We start from the raw sequence: 15,812 nt of genomic DNA on the forward strand, positions 1-15,812 counted from the left end.
CTTGAATTTCCCAGACTCCAGAACTGTGAGAAACATGTGTTTGTTGTTTAACAACCCAGTTTATGGGACTTCTGTTAAGGCGGTCCAATCAGACTAAGATGCTAATGGATGATGGTTAAATGTTTAGAAGCAAGAAATAAGAATGAATATACAAAGGAGGCTGACATGGAAAGGCCACTGAGAAAAATCGGGAGAGTAGTATGCTCTGAGAGTTAAATGCAAAAGTTTTCTCAATAATGAGGAAGAAATCATCCATCTCAGAAGTGTCTAATAGTTCATATGAAAAGGGAACCGAGAAGTTGGATTTGATAATCAGGAGATTATGGGTGGTATTGGTACAACCAGTTCTGGCAGGAAATGGAGTAACAATCTTAATTAAAGTGGCTTGAGAGGTATTGAAGACAGAACCTCTAAAAAAAAATTATGAGAACATTTATTTTTAGTGATCAAAAACATGATTGTCTATGCATATATACATGCAAATACATTCAAAATTTGAATACTTTAAAAGTTGTATGTGACTTTTAAGCGGAGATATAATGGGGTTAGAATTGTTCATCTAGATTGGCAGAATTATCAGCACATTCATAGGCCGATGTGTTGTGCCGTATGTGGCTAAATAAAGTTTTTCTGACATTCTCGGTATTAGATAAAAAGGACATAAACAGATTAAAGATTTATTTAATATATGTTGCATCACTGGTTAAATTGAGCTTCATGACTGGTGTAATGAGAATACCATAACCTGAAAATCCCACAGAGAGATAAGCATATTTCAATGCCTTCCCACATTAATTTTAATTTTGTGTCTATAATTCATTTTCAGTGCTTCCTTTTTTAAAATAAAAGTTTCAATACCTGCCTTCCTATTTTCAAAGTTTACAGTTCCCTCCAGAAATAAGACTGTATGATGAAAAGAGCCTAGGATAATCTAAGCTAGAAACGTTAATGAATAATGCCACAGGATACTGGCTAAAGGATGACTTTAAAGGGAATTTTCTTAGTCCTTATTACAGCACATAGACATGTGTTATTTATCTTATTCTAGTCATCCTGTCTTCATAAAGCAGAATAACAACACAGGATACCTCATCTTCCGCTGAGAATTGGATGACACAGTCACCACTAAATTATACAATTTCTGTGTTAAATAGATGAATTCACAAATAAAAGGTCTTCCTTTCCAACTGAAACAAATATGTAAAGTCACATGAAATAAGACAAATATTTAAAATCCCACAAAGAAAGAACTTCATCTAGTTAGAAATATATTAGAAACTTTTGGTAAGAATTTTCATTAGTTAAATTCCTGATTTTAAACACTTCCTGTTCAGTGTACACAGGCTATACATACATGAAGAGACGCGCCCATGTTTTGCAAAGTTGCTGCCCAGGATGATAGCACTTTTGCTATGAATTTCATGGGCCATTCCACGGACAGTTTTGGTAATCCAGACTAATTTCCAACATGTATTATGACTGAAGAAGAAAGAACATATACTGATGAATTTTCCCACAGTCTTTCAATTAAACAATCTTCCTTTAGAGGGAGCACCCTTATTAATTATTGCAAAAATGGAGATCTTTGAAAATAATAATTTTGCAAAATAAGCAGATTTTCAGAGGCTCTTGCCAGATTGCTTTTGTGGTCATTTGTCTCCTCGTAGTTCCTTTTAGACCCCAAATGCTATGGTTCACCAGAAAACTTAAACTTACTTATAAAAAATATTTATCAAAATTTTATAATCCCTGATCTTGAATAGAGAAATAGAATAAAGAAACATAATTAAACCTGGAATTTAAAACATATATAGTACTTTAAATTCTAATACATTCCCAAACAATTTGTCATTTTACAATACCCTGAGGGTCTGGGAAAGGATTTATTTAGCTGATGAGAAATGTCTTCATAATATTCTAAAGTATATTAACCCTGATTAGGTAGTAACGATGCTTTGCTTTTTCATGTTATAGCTTCACACACACAGGTATTTTCCCCAGGATTAGACAGGGGTAATAGGTCAGTAGTGATTTCTGTCCATAACCACTGCTACCACGCCCTGCCTTTACAATATGACTTTTTAGAAAGACATATTTTTTTGTTATATCTACATCTATCTACTATATCTATATCTATTTCATCTATATCCATCTCTAACACATACATCTTCCAAATTTAAATACTCCAATTTAAGAGCATTCTAAAATATTATCTCTATGTATGATCACCTCCGATTATACTTCTTTTCCACTGTAATTACACATCATCAACTAAGCCCAGCATATTTCACTGCAGCAGAATTTCTTTGTTTTCATATAAAAAACAGATCTTCCCTTAAACAGGAGGGGCTTGATCTGAAAAGACTATTGCAGTACGAAGAGGGGTATGGTTGCATAGGCAGAAAGCTCCGACCAGTGTCGGAAATCAGGCAGACAGCATTGATTGGGTTAGCAGGTGGTATGGCCAGACAGCTGAGCAGGAAACGTTTTTCTCTGCAGTCATCTGATCTTTGGGGGGGGGGGGAGGCAGGGGGGTGAACCAGAAAGCTTATCTAACTGCACGGACTTATGGGGAGGGGAGAAGCCTCATTAAGGTTTGGTCAAATCAAATTAGCAGGCATTTGTCCAGACTGGAAGGACAAACAGTTCAACTAGTTATTTATGAAACAAAATAAATGGGAATTTGGAGGGTCTGCGTGTGGTCTGTCATAGGAAACAAATGGGCTACAGGCAAGGCTTAACTATGTCACATGGGAGGGTGGCTCTCTGCGCTGTTTTCAGGAATGTAGAAGGATGGGTGGCTTTCTCACTCCTCTCTGTTGTTTCGGAGCACAGGACACAGATAAAGTTTCTACATTGTGATGCTTAAGCAAATTACAATAAGTCCTCGCTTGATGTCCTTGATAGGTTCTCGGAAATTGCCACTTTAAGCAAAACAACTCATAACAAAACCAATTTGACCACAGGCTAATTGATATAAACAAGAGTTAATGTCCTACCGTCTACTTCTGGCCACAAAAACATCACCGAACTTTTCAATAACGACCCCAGATGCTTTGAATGTTAAACACTGAAATAAATGTGAGCCATACATACATTTAAGAAAGATTTAAAAAATTAAGTCAGATCATTATATTTCCAACCCTCCTATTATTCCAGTTTGGGGTCACAGGTGGCAGGGTCCTCTCCTGGCAGCTCAGGGCACAAGGCAGGACTCACCCCGGACAGAGCAGTCTCATCCCGGGGCGCACTCACACAGCAACGCTCACTCGGACTGGGAGAGCTTAGACAAACGCATTCGCTTCATCGGCATGTGTCCTCAGGTGAGAGGAAACCGAAGTACCCAGAGAACACCTAAGTTATCACGGTGACACGTGCAGACCACGGCCCAGGCCGTGAAGAAATTTTAATTTTCCTTTTCTCAATAATCGTATAATGAAACAACATTGAACAAAATGATGTTACCGGAAGACTTGCTGTGTATTGCGGCCATTGGCCTTTGTTTATTGTAGGATTATTTAATAATCTAGTTTCTTACAAAAGAAAAATGGAATAATCTATTTTCTCGCAAAATAATCACTGCAATGCTACTAACGTGCTCTCTCACTGGCTCTCTCTCTCTCCCTCCATTTATGACGTATAACATCCTTCGTTGCCAAACCACTTTTTTTATTCCCAGTTTTCCAGTGAGATTCAGCAAAAGCCATCGTTTTCTCAAAGTCTTCCTCAGGTGACCCAATCCTTTACGTTCACCACTTTCTCTAACACTTGTAATTATTTTTCCATCCAACCCATGGGAAATCTAGTCATACCTACTTTGTACAGGGACTTTTCCATATGGAATTTGAAATTCCAACTAAATGAGAGGTCATTCGGAAGCAGAAAATACTTAAATGATGCTTTTTTTTTTTTTTTGCATTCCAATATTTGGTAAATGCTCCTGCACATGCTAGGTGTGGAATATATATTATTGTTGATGGGAATAACTGTATCGATAGCAATACTGTGAAGATAATATGATAAATGGAGACATAGTATAGTTTAACTGAGTCAGGTTGCAGTTGCTAAAGGGTGCATGCAGAAAAAAAGGCAGAGCTGGACTTATTGTAATTTTGTGACTATCGTATTTACTTTCTGCTAAGAAAATGTCCTCCTTTCGCACTAAGTTCCTTAAATGACAGTCACAGTTGGAGGTTATCTCTAAACTACAAATATCCCGGGAAATATAACTACTTGACTTAATTATAAGCAAATATGAAATTATACACAATCATACGAACACACCCAATAACCAACTCTCAATAGACATTTGATTATAACAAAATAACATAGGAGAAAATGATTTGAATTTTGGAATTGGAATTAGTTCCCTCATCTGCTAGCTCTATAAATTTAGATAATTTACATAACATCTGATACACATTTTTTTTTGTATTTTTAAGATGAATATGTTACTTGCTTCACAGATTATTTGAGTTATACAATGGCATCGATGCATGTTAATATGCACCTTGCTCTTTCTATATATTCACCATTCTCTACTTGACAGGCTGACATTTGATCACTAGCAGATCATTGAAATAGATGGGAAATATATAGCAAAGATCGTTCCAGGCTTTTTATGATTAAATCTAGATTTATACGTTTTTAACCAAGAGAAATAGAATAGTTTTACCTTATACCTCTCCTTTATCATTGCTTGCAATTTCCTTAGAGAAACTTTAGGGCAAAAAATTAGCTTCAATAATTTTAGGTTATAAGAGAAGCAATACTAGAAAAACCATGTGTGAACTAATTTTCCTCCAGAAATACAAGATTTTGTTTTCGTTTTTCTGTAGGCAAGATTTACTAAGAAATAATAGGCTGAGGATTAGAAGTATGATCATTTGAATTGTTTGAGTCATCAGGATATCATTTATCTGCTTCCAAACAATTTTCTGTATAATTTTATTTCTAAATTTCTTTTACCCCATGCTTTCTATTTTTGCTTCTTTACACATCATTTTGTAACTGTTGATAAGTATGTTTATTCTACTTGTAAATCAGTTTACTCCTAATGAATACTGTCATCAGCTCATTCCTCCTATCGGTACTTTGAGAATGCCTCATCATTGGAGCAATAAAAGAATGATCACTTAAAGAGGCTAAGCAAGAATTAACTCATAGGATTAAATAAGGTTGAATTAACTAATAAATAAAGACTGAACCTTGCCAGAACCTTCATCCTGGACTTTCCAGCCTATAGAACTGTGAGAAAATAAATTTCTGTTGTTTAAGCCACCCAGTATATGGTATTTTTTTAATGGCAGCTCAACCTGATTAAGACAGTTGCTAAGAAGTTAGCCCAAAACATAGTGATGTGCAAAATAACGTTATTTGCTGTTTATTTTGGAGTCAATACTTTAGGAAGTAGTTTTAGTAACAGGTCCACTGTGTTGTGGTCAGCTGAAGTCATAGCTGGGCTAGCCTCCAATTAGGCTCACTCCCTCATCTGCCAGTTGATGCTGGTTATCAGCTAGAATCTCAGCTATGACAACGAATTTATCGCTCACTGTTTAACTGTGAATTTTGACTCTTTTTTTTATTTCATGCTCTGATTACAATCTTATCAGTGAGGTCTGGCCAGAGAGAAAACCGTTTTTTTCTAATTCTAAGAACTTATTTTTACATATCAAGAAGTAATCCCAGTGAACTAACTCAGACAAGGGTTTTTCACTGAGGCAGACTCTACCCACCAGACCCTTACTCTTTGTTTCTTACTGGGAAGACCCCGAAACATGGAACTTGATGTTGTGGGGAGAGGCATTAGCAAGAGCCACCTCCTATATCCTAAACTTGGGTTTATTCAAGGGAAGGCAGTAGAAAACAAATGATCTTTATCAGCATAAAATATTGAGAGGATTAGAGTTTCAATATTCTCCCATGCTACTTGTTAATTTTTCTCTTCCTGACAAAGAAGGTAAGAAAATTGGAAATGACTATATTAATGATAGTGTCCCTCTATGGAAGGAAATTATTTGAATTGCCCAGGGCAGAGGCTATTACGCTAAGGACTAGAGGAATGGCAGAACACAGAGCCCAGTAAGGAAAAAACAGAAAAATCATCAGTCTTGTGGACTATATCTGAACATGTTCTTCAAGCCTCTAAAGTGAACAGATGCAAATATTTGTAAATTTTGATAAATAATTGAGGAAACAATGTTGATCAAGAAACTTCAGTCTGGATAGCAAATAAATCTGGGTGTCCACTTTCTAAAATGACCTATGTACCCGATACGCTCCATTCGGCAGGAGGACAATGGCCGCGAGGGCCCTCCTCCTCGGAAAGTCGTTATCTTGTTTAGAAAACCAGTGTCAGGCTCTCAGGAAGGAAGGTCTAGGCTATGCCACAAGGAAAACAACTTAAACCAGACAGAGAGTGGAAGGTAGAGAAAAAGACATGATGGAAATTAATTCGTCTTAGGGCTCAGGGGTTGGTAAACTTTCTGGAAAGAGTTGTGTATTGTAAATATGTTAGTCTTTACAGGTCTCTATCACAGATTTTTCTTTTTTTTTTTCCCCACTCACAGTCTTTAAATATGTAAAAGCCATTGCTCATAGATGCACAAACACAGCCCTGTAGTTGGATTTGGCCATAGACCTAGCTTGCAAATACATGATTTATAAGATTACATCTAGCCTCGACCTTGAAGAACTGGATCTTTCCTCTTTTCTCATGACATCTTATTTCATGGTGAAATTCCAATATCTTAAGAGTATACAAGAAGATCTTATATATACAAATGGCAGGCTAAAATAGATTCCATTTATGCATCAGTTCAGATTCAATCATCTTTTTTTTCTGGCCAGAGTGGGCTTTTAAAGGATAACACCCACCTCGTGCTGTGAAGCTGGATGCTATTTTCCCCACGGCTGTTGCTACTGGTAAGGATGCTGTTGCTTTTGTTGCTTAGTCTCTTGTGTTACTGACTCGCAAAACTCAACCATGCTTCACCTTATGTGCAGTACACTACACTCTTCTCACTTCCCACTCGGTACTTTATTATAGCGTCTCTCTAGATGTCTGGCAAGAATGGGTGCTTAGCCAGTATTAACGCTGTAGCTTGTTCTGCTACAAATTCTCTAATGCGTTTCCCTCTTTCAACCTCACTTTCCTGTCTCCTCATCACTGTTTTCCCAGAATTGAATTCTTTTTGAGAAAATTAATGTTACACAAACATTTACCCTAGATTTTATTTTCTAGAGTAACAAGATGAAAACCTGACACCGGTTTTCAAAGTCATATTAAAGAGAGGGACAAGGACACACTTAATGGATAAATATAACTCACGGAACAATGGAAGCCTGGAGTGGGAGGCAAGGGCAAGAGATCAGATGACAGTATTCTCAATTCTTCCCATTTCTCTTCAAATAATGCTTAAAGTGGGAGCGAGTAGAAAAGCATAAAATGTTTGAGATGAAAACCAGCAAAATAGGAGCTTGAGAGTGCCACTTATAATTCGAATTCTTGAAGAAAACTGCCTGGCAGAGACTTCCCTGTGTCATGACGTAGAAATCAAAGCATGGCATGTTTAGAAAAACAGAAAATTCTGCGGCTGACCAGTTTTTCCCACTTTTCCCATTCCTGTTTGACTTAAAATGGTAGCCAGCTCTTTCTGAATGTTCATCATTTGAGGTCAAGAGAACAGCATCACTGGTCAACCTACAGGGTGAGAGTCATGTGGGCCTCAGTCATGGTCACCGGGCAGCCTCAACCACAGGCAAAAGCAAGGAATATGTGTTTATAGGAAGTGACTTCTGCCCTCCAACACACCAAGGTTTAAAAAAAAATTATTGAGTTTATGAATATGTACTGAGAGAGAGAATGCTTTGGAGGATCTAGGGCTTAAAATGTTTCTCAATATTGGGAAGACGTCAATATTTCATCTTCGATAGTAAATATTATTGATATAAATTTGCAACAGTAACTTAACCTATTTTCTATTTCTTTCCACTCACATCAAAAAAAAAAAATTCCAGAACACATTGTTTATCTCTATTTCTCTTACTGTGCTTTTATATATAAATCATTTTCTTCATTCTTTTTAGTACATGCTCAACACCATTATGTTAGATTTAAACAAAATGCATTGAGTTAACAGAGAAAAGTGGCAGAACAAAAGCCTCCCCAAGTCAGTGAGAGACAAGTGTACGTTTCTGAGTTACTCTTAACACAAGACAGTTTTAAAACACATAGAAGTTAAGAATGAATAAAGTATGGTCTAGGAGGCACAATAATTTTTGTAAAGTGCAGCCAAGAATGTCTCTTTCTATAATAGCTATTGAATTTACAAACACAATTAAAGAGAACTACTTGGCTCATACATCAATTGGACTTCCAGTCTTTACTGAAAACTCCCATTAGTGTCAAAAGCCAGAAATAAGAGCAAGTTTTACTTACACTGTTAGATTTTCTAATGTAAGGGAGGATAGTAGTGAAATTTCTGCTGAATGTATCTATGTGGCAGCTTTGTAAATAATAAGTATAGATATAGCATATCTGTAAAGTTTATTCATTCATTCTGATATTCTCTTATTCATAAGAATGTACTATACTAAAGAAGAAAAAAAATAAATATAATATTCTAGTTAAGAAAAAGTCCAAAAATAGTTAACATTTATCTTATTTGCTTATGTATTCCCATTCTGTTTTCATATCCAAAAAGCAAATTAAAGAATTTTCATTATATTTTTTGTTAAATTTTTGGCAACCTGAAGAAGATTTTACATTCCGATATTGGAATATGTATAATAGGGCTAAGAAGGGCAGAGAAAACCAAAATATAAATAAGAATATAATAAAGTCCAAATATTTAAAGCTAACTGGAGGAAATGAATAATATGAAATATAGGAAAGAAATAAATGGCATACTATGTAATATGTAATGAGAGAAATGCCTTTGATTTTCTATAAGAATATTCATTAATTTAAAGTGAGAGCTGAGAGATGTCAAATAACTTCCCTGCACAGCTGACTTAAATTTTGTCAACCTAAATTAACAGTTTTATTCTATTTTGTTAGAATGATTTTTTTTTCTTTTAAAAAAAGACAGAAAGAAGTCTACGCCCATGCCACCCTGAACACGCCCAATCTCTTCTGATCTCGGAAGTTAAGCAGGGTCGGGCTTGGTTAGTACTTGGATGGGAGACCACCTAGGAAGACCAGGTGCTGTGAAGGCTTTAAATAACAACAACAAAAAAGACAGAAACAGCAGTGCCTTGAGGAAGCTTCGATGCTTTCCTTAATCTTTTCTTGTTATCAATTCAGTTAGTGTTACTAAAAATTTGGGGAAATTAAGAAAAATTTACCTCCCTGTCCTAAGATAGCTTTTCTAATTTTGCAATATTTGTTTTGGAAAAGTTTCTTCTTTTGAAAGAGTTTGGATTTTACCATCAATTCTTTATTTTGTAATGTTTACCTTAGACAAATTTTCTGTTGTATAAATTCAAGTCCACTTTGTCATTGGATTAAAAACAATACCGATTTCGAAGAATTTTAAATGAGCCTCAATGTCTTATGGTAAGAGATAAAATGGCATGATATTTTAATGTACATCTAGTCCTTTAAAATAAAGATTTTGAAAAACATGTTTTCTCTGACCTCTATTTCAGAGATGAACTTGTGATCTGTCTCCAGCAAATTGCCTCATTTATGAGACTGACAGGTTTATAAATTAAGACGATGATGACAATCCAGTGTTTCTATGCATTTATATGCATTTGCATAACTCTATTTCTTTTAATTTTTCCAAAATATGGATGGGCCCACATACGAAATAAAATATGTATATTCTAATTTCACTGAAGCATTATAAACCAATTCTAGCATCTGTGGGCCACTCATTAGGTGACAGCTGAAAACTAGAAATAAGAATTCTTTTTCAAGATATTGACATGAGTACTGCGCTGGGACACCTGTCAGTGTTTGCTGAGTCTGCCAAGTTTTATGATGAATTTGTTAGGGTAGAAGTCCCAAACCCTAAAATATAACTGGGATCTTTCTTTCCCTGAATGCACTGATATACATCATATACATGTTTTAGTTGGGAGCCCAAGGTGTCTCTCTCCTTAAAGCACGTGTGTAGGACTAAGTTTTGGTATTGTTCCTGTCCCAGGCAGCTCTGGGTGCTGTAACAAAAAGTACCATCGACTGGGAAGCTTAAGCAAAAAACACTCATACCTCACAGTTCTGGACACTGGCAAGTCCAAGATCAATGTGGCAGGCACATCCGGTTCCTGGTGAGAGCCTACTTCCTGCTTTGTACATGGCGCATCAGGCACTGGAAGGTAGAGAGAGGAAGTAATCTCTTATTTCTCTTATAAGGTGATCTTATTACACCACCTTTATGATCTAATTACCTTCCAAGGACCCACTCCCAAACACTATCTCATTGGGGGTTATGACTTCAACATATGAATTTTGGGGACACATAAATATTCAGTCCTTAACAACTCCTTGTAAATCTTTATAATCATTTTTAAATTAGGTCAACTCAATTTATGTTATCATGCCCACTCAAAAATATTAAAAGTAATCAGTGTACATTGTCATAACATCATAAAATACTAATATTATAAACATAATTCTTAAACTATGTACCCTGGATGCCAATATTAGTCACTGGGACTATTAAGGCCATTTTTCTAATGGAAACAAAAGGGAAGGATAGCATCTACTAGGCATTTATTCCCAGGATATACACTGAATTCTGTATGATTAACACAATTAATTTTCCAACAATTCTATAAAATGTATATTATCTGAACTACTTAGAAAAATACATTTATTATCAAAATCATGAAGTACTTTGACAAACTTGAAATGATAAATAGAAGAATAGAGATGTAATCAGAGTTTTTATTACAAATTCATGTTTCAATATAATTCAAGGACATAGAAGGTTTAGCTTTGAATTATAACTTTTCTATCCATTAACCTTGAGATGTTGCATAGGTCACAGACAAATTTATACTCTTGGTGGTGTTCAAAGATTTATTCCTTCCATTAGATATATACTCAACAGTGAACTTAGTCTTTCAATAAAGAAGTGACAAATATAAAGCATTTGTATTAACTTAAGAAAATATCCTTCAATTATTAAAAAAGTAAAGTTTCTCTCTTAACATATATCCCTTTTCTCCTTTAACTATATAATCACCCACTTATTTAAGTAATGATGACCCAGGGTTGGTTATTTCCTGGCAGAAAAAAAGATAAACACATCATTACCTGCTGGGAAAACCTTATCCAGAGGTCACTAAAACTATTATATATCATAAATATACAAAAATGAATAAAGAAAACGTGACTATCACACTTTCATGGATTTTAAGATTTTTAGAGTAGAAGGGAGGTGGTAAGATTTTTTTCCCAAGTTGAATAAAATACACTCTTGACTAATGACTATTTTTTAACACTACTTTAATAATACTGTTTTATCTCGGTATCTTTCTGATAATTTATCACTGCCAGGAAAATGTTTATAAAATTCTGATTCTGTTTCAAATGCTATTTCAGTTGAAGAGAAATTATTTCTAATATTTTTCTCTTGCAAAAGAAAAAGCTAATTTTTTTAAATTGATTATTAAAATAAAATTGATAATGTTTCTTTTTTCTGAAAGATTAACATTTGATATTTGGGCATGCCATTTTTCATGAGAACTAAATCATTAATGGGAGTGGGTTTGTGTATAAGTGTGGTTAGGTGCTGTGATTTATGCAAACCTAATTGATAACCCTAAAGTTGATTTTAGTAAAATAATTTTAATAACTAATTTGATATTTTCATCTCCAAACCATCTGGCTCTATCACAGTGAACCAAACTGTAAAACTTTTAAGCAATTAAATAAATCAATCTTTAGGTACTAAAGACATCAAGAAACATCATCACCTCATAAAATTTCAAAATAATGATAATGATAATATCAGAAATATAATTCATTAAAATGAATGAAACTAATAAAAATTGTTCTATTTTTTTACTACTCTTACTATATTTCACATGAACTTCTAATATGATTTCAGAAAATTTTTAATTCTTTCTTAAACATCTATCTTTCCATCTCTGACACAGAAACTGTTTTCATGTCTCCAGAGAACTGCCAGCATATATATCAGGAGTTTTGAAAGGTTACACTTTCAGACAATGAACTATTACTGTCTTCTTCCCTAAACATCTACTCTGAACACTTATACATGGAAAAGATTGACGTTAACACATGTTTGTGCTTGTATAAATCCAGCACTGGTCATGCCTAAGCCACAGTGGCATGGCCTGTTGGAGTGTAGCGTGTCAGAGAAGTGTGCACCCTGCCTTCAAATTCAGTGCAGTGTTTACTGGCTGGGGTCACACCAGTGATTTTGCTGACCTCATGCTGGACAGCAAGCAATGTGAAAAATCCTCACGTTTGCGCTGGGCTGAAGTTTATCCTGTGGCTTGAATTATTATTGATGATGATGATGATGATGATGATGAAGAAGAAAAAGAAGAAGGATACCTAGAATACTTAAGAATACCTGAGGGAAGGAATATTTTATGCAAAGTTTCTGAACTCATACCAATTATGGTGAGTTTGTGGTGGTAACGTGGAGGTTCACATTCTTAGGGCAGATAGTCTAATTCTAGGAGAAACTATTGGATGAGTGCCAAACCTTTACACATCTCCTACTGCTTCTAAATTTACATTTTGGGAATATCAGTATTTATAGCAGTTCTGTTAAAAAAAAAAAGATTGAATATAAGAAGGAATTGACTAGTAGTACTATATTGATTAATAAGTTAAAAATATATTTATTTTTATCTATACGGTATTGACTACTTTATCCCTGAATGCATCTCATTAACACAGAGATTAGAAAACATAAATTTAACTACCCCTTCTTAAGAAATAAGAAAACTATAAAAACATAAGAAATAAAAAGATGGATAGATAATTAGATGATAGATAGATAGATGATCAAAGTACATGATAGGTAGAGAGGCAAATAGATGATAGATTGATAGATAATAGATAATAGATAGAGATACATAATTGATAAGTAGATCACTAGTAGAATAATTTAATGATAAATATTTTCTATCTTTTAAGCTTTAGATTGTTTTAGAGGTGTCTATTTAATTAACAGTATCAATTTTTGAATGAAACTTTACAAATACTTGAACAAAAAAAACCAAATTAAGTCTGTAAATATACACGGATGGCTCAATAAAATGAGCAGTTTTGTTTGTTTTCATTTTTTTAGTTCTAGTTAATAGAGGCACTGTTAAGGAAGAAGCGTGATTTTGAGACTAGGAAGTTGATGAGTTCAGAACTCGGGCAGTTTCTATTTTTCTTTCTTTGACATTTATAAGGTAACAAGACCCAGAAATACATGCACATTTTTAATGCGATATATCAAATAATAAAGTTAATCTCTCTTATTTCATCTTGGCAACCCCTGTCCTCCTTTGCCTCCTCCAGGCTTTAGAGGAAAAATAAGGTTCATTCATTCTCACTGACAATAAACTAACCCAGTTTAAGAAAGTTATTTTTCTTATATTCATGGGAAATGAGATCTTATTTGAGGTTGACTGGATTTACATTTATTGTGCCTGTAGAGGATCCGATTTAAGAGATTAGGAAGTGCTTTATGCATCATGCATTATGAATATGCACGAAAACCCACACTGCCTGGAGATAATTTAATTCACCTTGGTAGTGACATATGACAACGAGGCTCATACGATTTGACCACATACTATATGAATCAGAGATAAATCGAATAGCAATAAGATAACAAAAAAGATAAAATTCTTCCTTTAGCAAGCAAAATTATGCCATATGTTAATCTCTTTTTCCCGTAAATACACATTGTTCAAAGGCAAAAAACATGTTCCTTTTTGACTAATGTCATAATGGTTCAATAAATATTAATTATATGTCAAGTAAATCAGCATTACTAAAAATTATACCTACTCCTTTGGCGGGGGGGCTGAAATATTCATTTGGTAAGATGTCCTTTTGTTTAATTTAGCAGAATATTTTCCAGAGAGTTCAGCGAATATCACACAAGAGCAATGAAACCACATGTACAGAAGGCATTATGCCTAGACGCAATTCAGCAGCAATGGTACGTGTGATCTCCCTGAAGGATCGATTGTTCGGTCTTGTTATCGTTAAACACCTGTATAAAGTGATGCTGGTTGCAGTTACTGCAGGCTCATTTACATTTTAATACGGACAGTACCATTTTGGATGCCACTGGGCCCTGTTTAGAGAAGTTCAAGGACATTCTTCAGGAGTCTTTTGACACATTACAAGTTAGGTTTGTATGTAAGTGCACATAAAATGAAGGCACTGTGGTTTAACCTCAAAATGTAAATGTAAGAAAATCTATGGATCTTACTACTTTATCCTAATATCTACATCTCTGAGTATAAGGCAACAGAGTATGAGCATGAATACAGATTGATATGAACTGCCTTCATCTCAGTAAATAAAAGACGATGTCTGCTTATTTAACACCAGTATTGTTTTGCTTTGCCTAGTTAAGGGTACTTTATGATTTAAAAAAAAAAACCTTAACAAAGCAAATAAATAATAAACTGGAAATATAGATATGCCTTAGAACAGTCTCTGTCTTGAACACAAACTAATGAGAGTGATTTTAAAGTGTTAATAAATCCTCTCTATTGGAAACTTTGTGAAATTTATTGGGATATTGTATTTAATTTATGTATTCCCCTTTTGAAAATTTTACCTCTGGCATGTTATATTTTTAAAAGCCAATAATAAAGTATTTAAATATTGTTCAATATACATAAATAAAGAGGGTTTTACAGTCAACAATTTAGAAGAAATAAAGTATGCCTGGAGGCTTGTAAACTACATCTGATAGCTACAAATCTTAGGAAAATAATTACCATATTATGTATAAAGTATATATATTTGTTCAGAAGCTTTACTTACATTATATATTTATATTTATTCTGAATCTTAAAAATTATTGACATGAGAGATCTCTGGGCATTTATGTAGGATATTATTTATGTTAAATCACAGAGCATTATGTTTTTCTTTTGGAAAATATTTATTTATGTAAGTTCATGAACAATGGCACACATAGAATAAAGGAACACCAAAGTAGACGAAGTGGATTGAGATTTAAGGTAGCAACTGAAGTGAGGAGTTAGACTTATCTTCAACTTCTGAATTACTTACTAAATTAGCATGTTAATTTTAATTTTCATTTTTTAATTATTTTTTTATTTTGATTTTTAAAAAATTCTTTAGGCGAGGCAACCCTTGGTTGACCTCACAGATTGCAAGGACCTTGTCGGCTTACAGCCCCCTTATTTTTTTATTTTTTACATCGACAGCCCCTGGTCTTCCTAGGTGGTCTCCCATCCAAGTACTGACCAGGCCTGACCCTGCTTAGCTTCTGAGATGAGACGGGATCAGGCTTGTTCAGAGTGGTGTGGCTAAGCATGTTCAAATAAATATCATTTAACTGGAATTTCGTTATTTGAGGAACTAAAAATAACCAGAGTCTTCTCCATGTCCCATATGTATCCTCCCATGATAACTCCTATTTCCACCCTCATTAGTGTTCCCTTTTTATTTCATATTTGTTTTACGTTATTTTCTATGTTAAATTATACGATTCACGAGGGCTAGCCTCCTATCGGCTTGCTCACTGGTCTGATCTTAAACAGTGTCTCGTATAAGACGACACTTCTTCGTGCTGAATATATGAACAAAAGAAGGAATGATATTGCCAATTCGCTGAATA

At 34.5% G+C, this 15,812-nt stretch overlaps 2 pseudogenes; one reads left to right on the top strand and one right to left on the bottom strand.

Moving 5' to 3' along the window:
• Positions 1 to 9,098: 9,098 nt before the first annotated feature.
• On the top strand, positions 9,099 to 9,219 carry LOC118610242 (annotated as a pseudogene).
• Positions 9,220 to 15,390: 6,171 nt separating this feature from the next.
• Positions 15,391 to 15,509, bottom strand: LOC118610089 (annotated as a pseudogene).
• Positions 15,510 to 15,812: the final 303 nt, after the last annotated feature.

The sequence above is a fragment of the Rousettus aegyptiacus genome, unplaced genomic scaffold (genome assembly GCF_014176215.1).
Source record: "Rousettus aegyptiacus isolate mRouAeg1 unplaced genomic scaffold, mRouAeg1.p scaffold_m13_p_12, whole genome shotgun sequence".
NCBI classification, from domain to species: domain Eukaryota; kingdom Metazoa; phylum Chordata; class Mammalia; order Chiroptera; family Pteropodidae; genus Rousettus; species Rousettus aegyptiacus.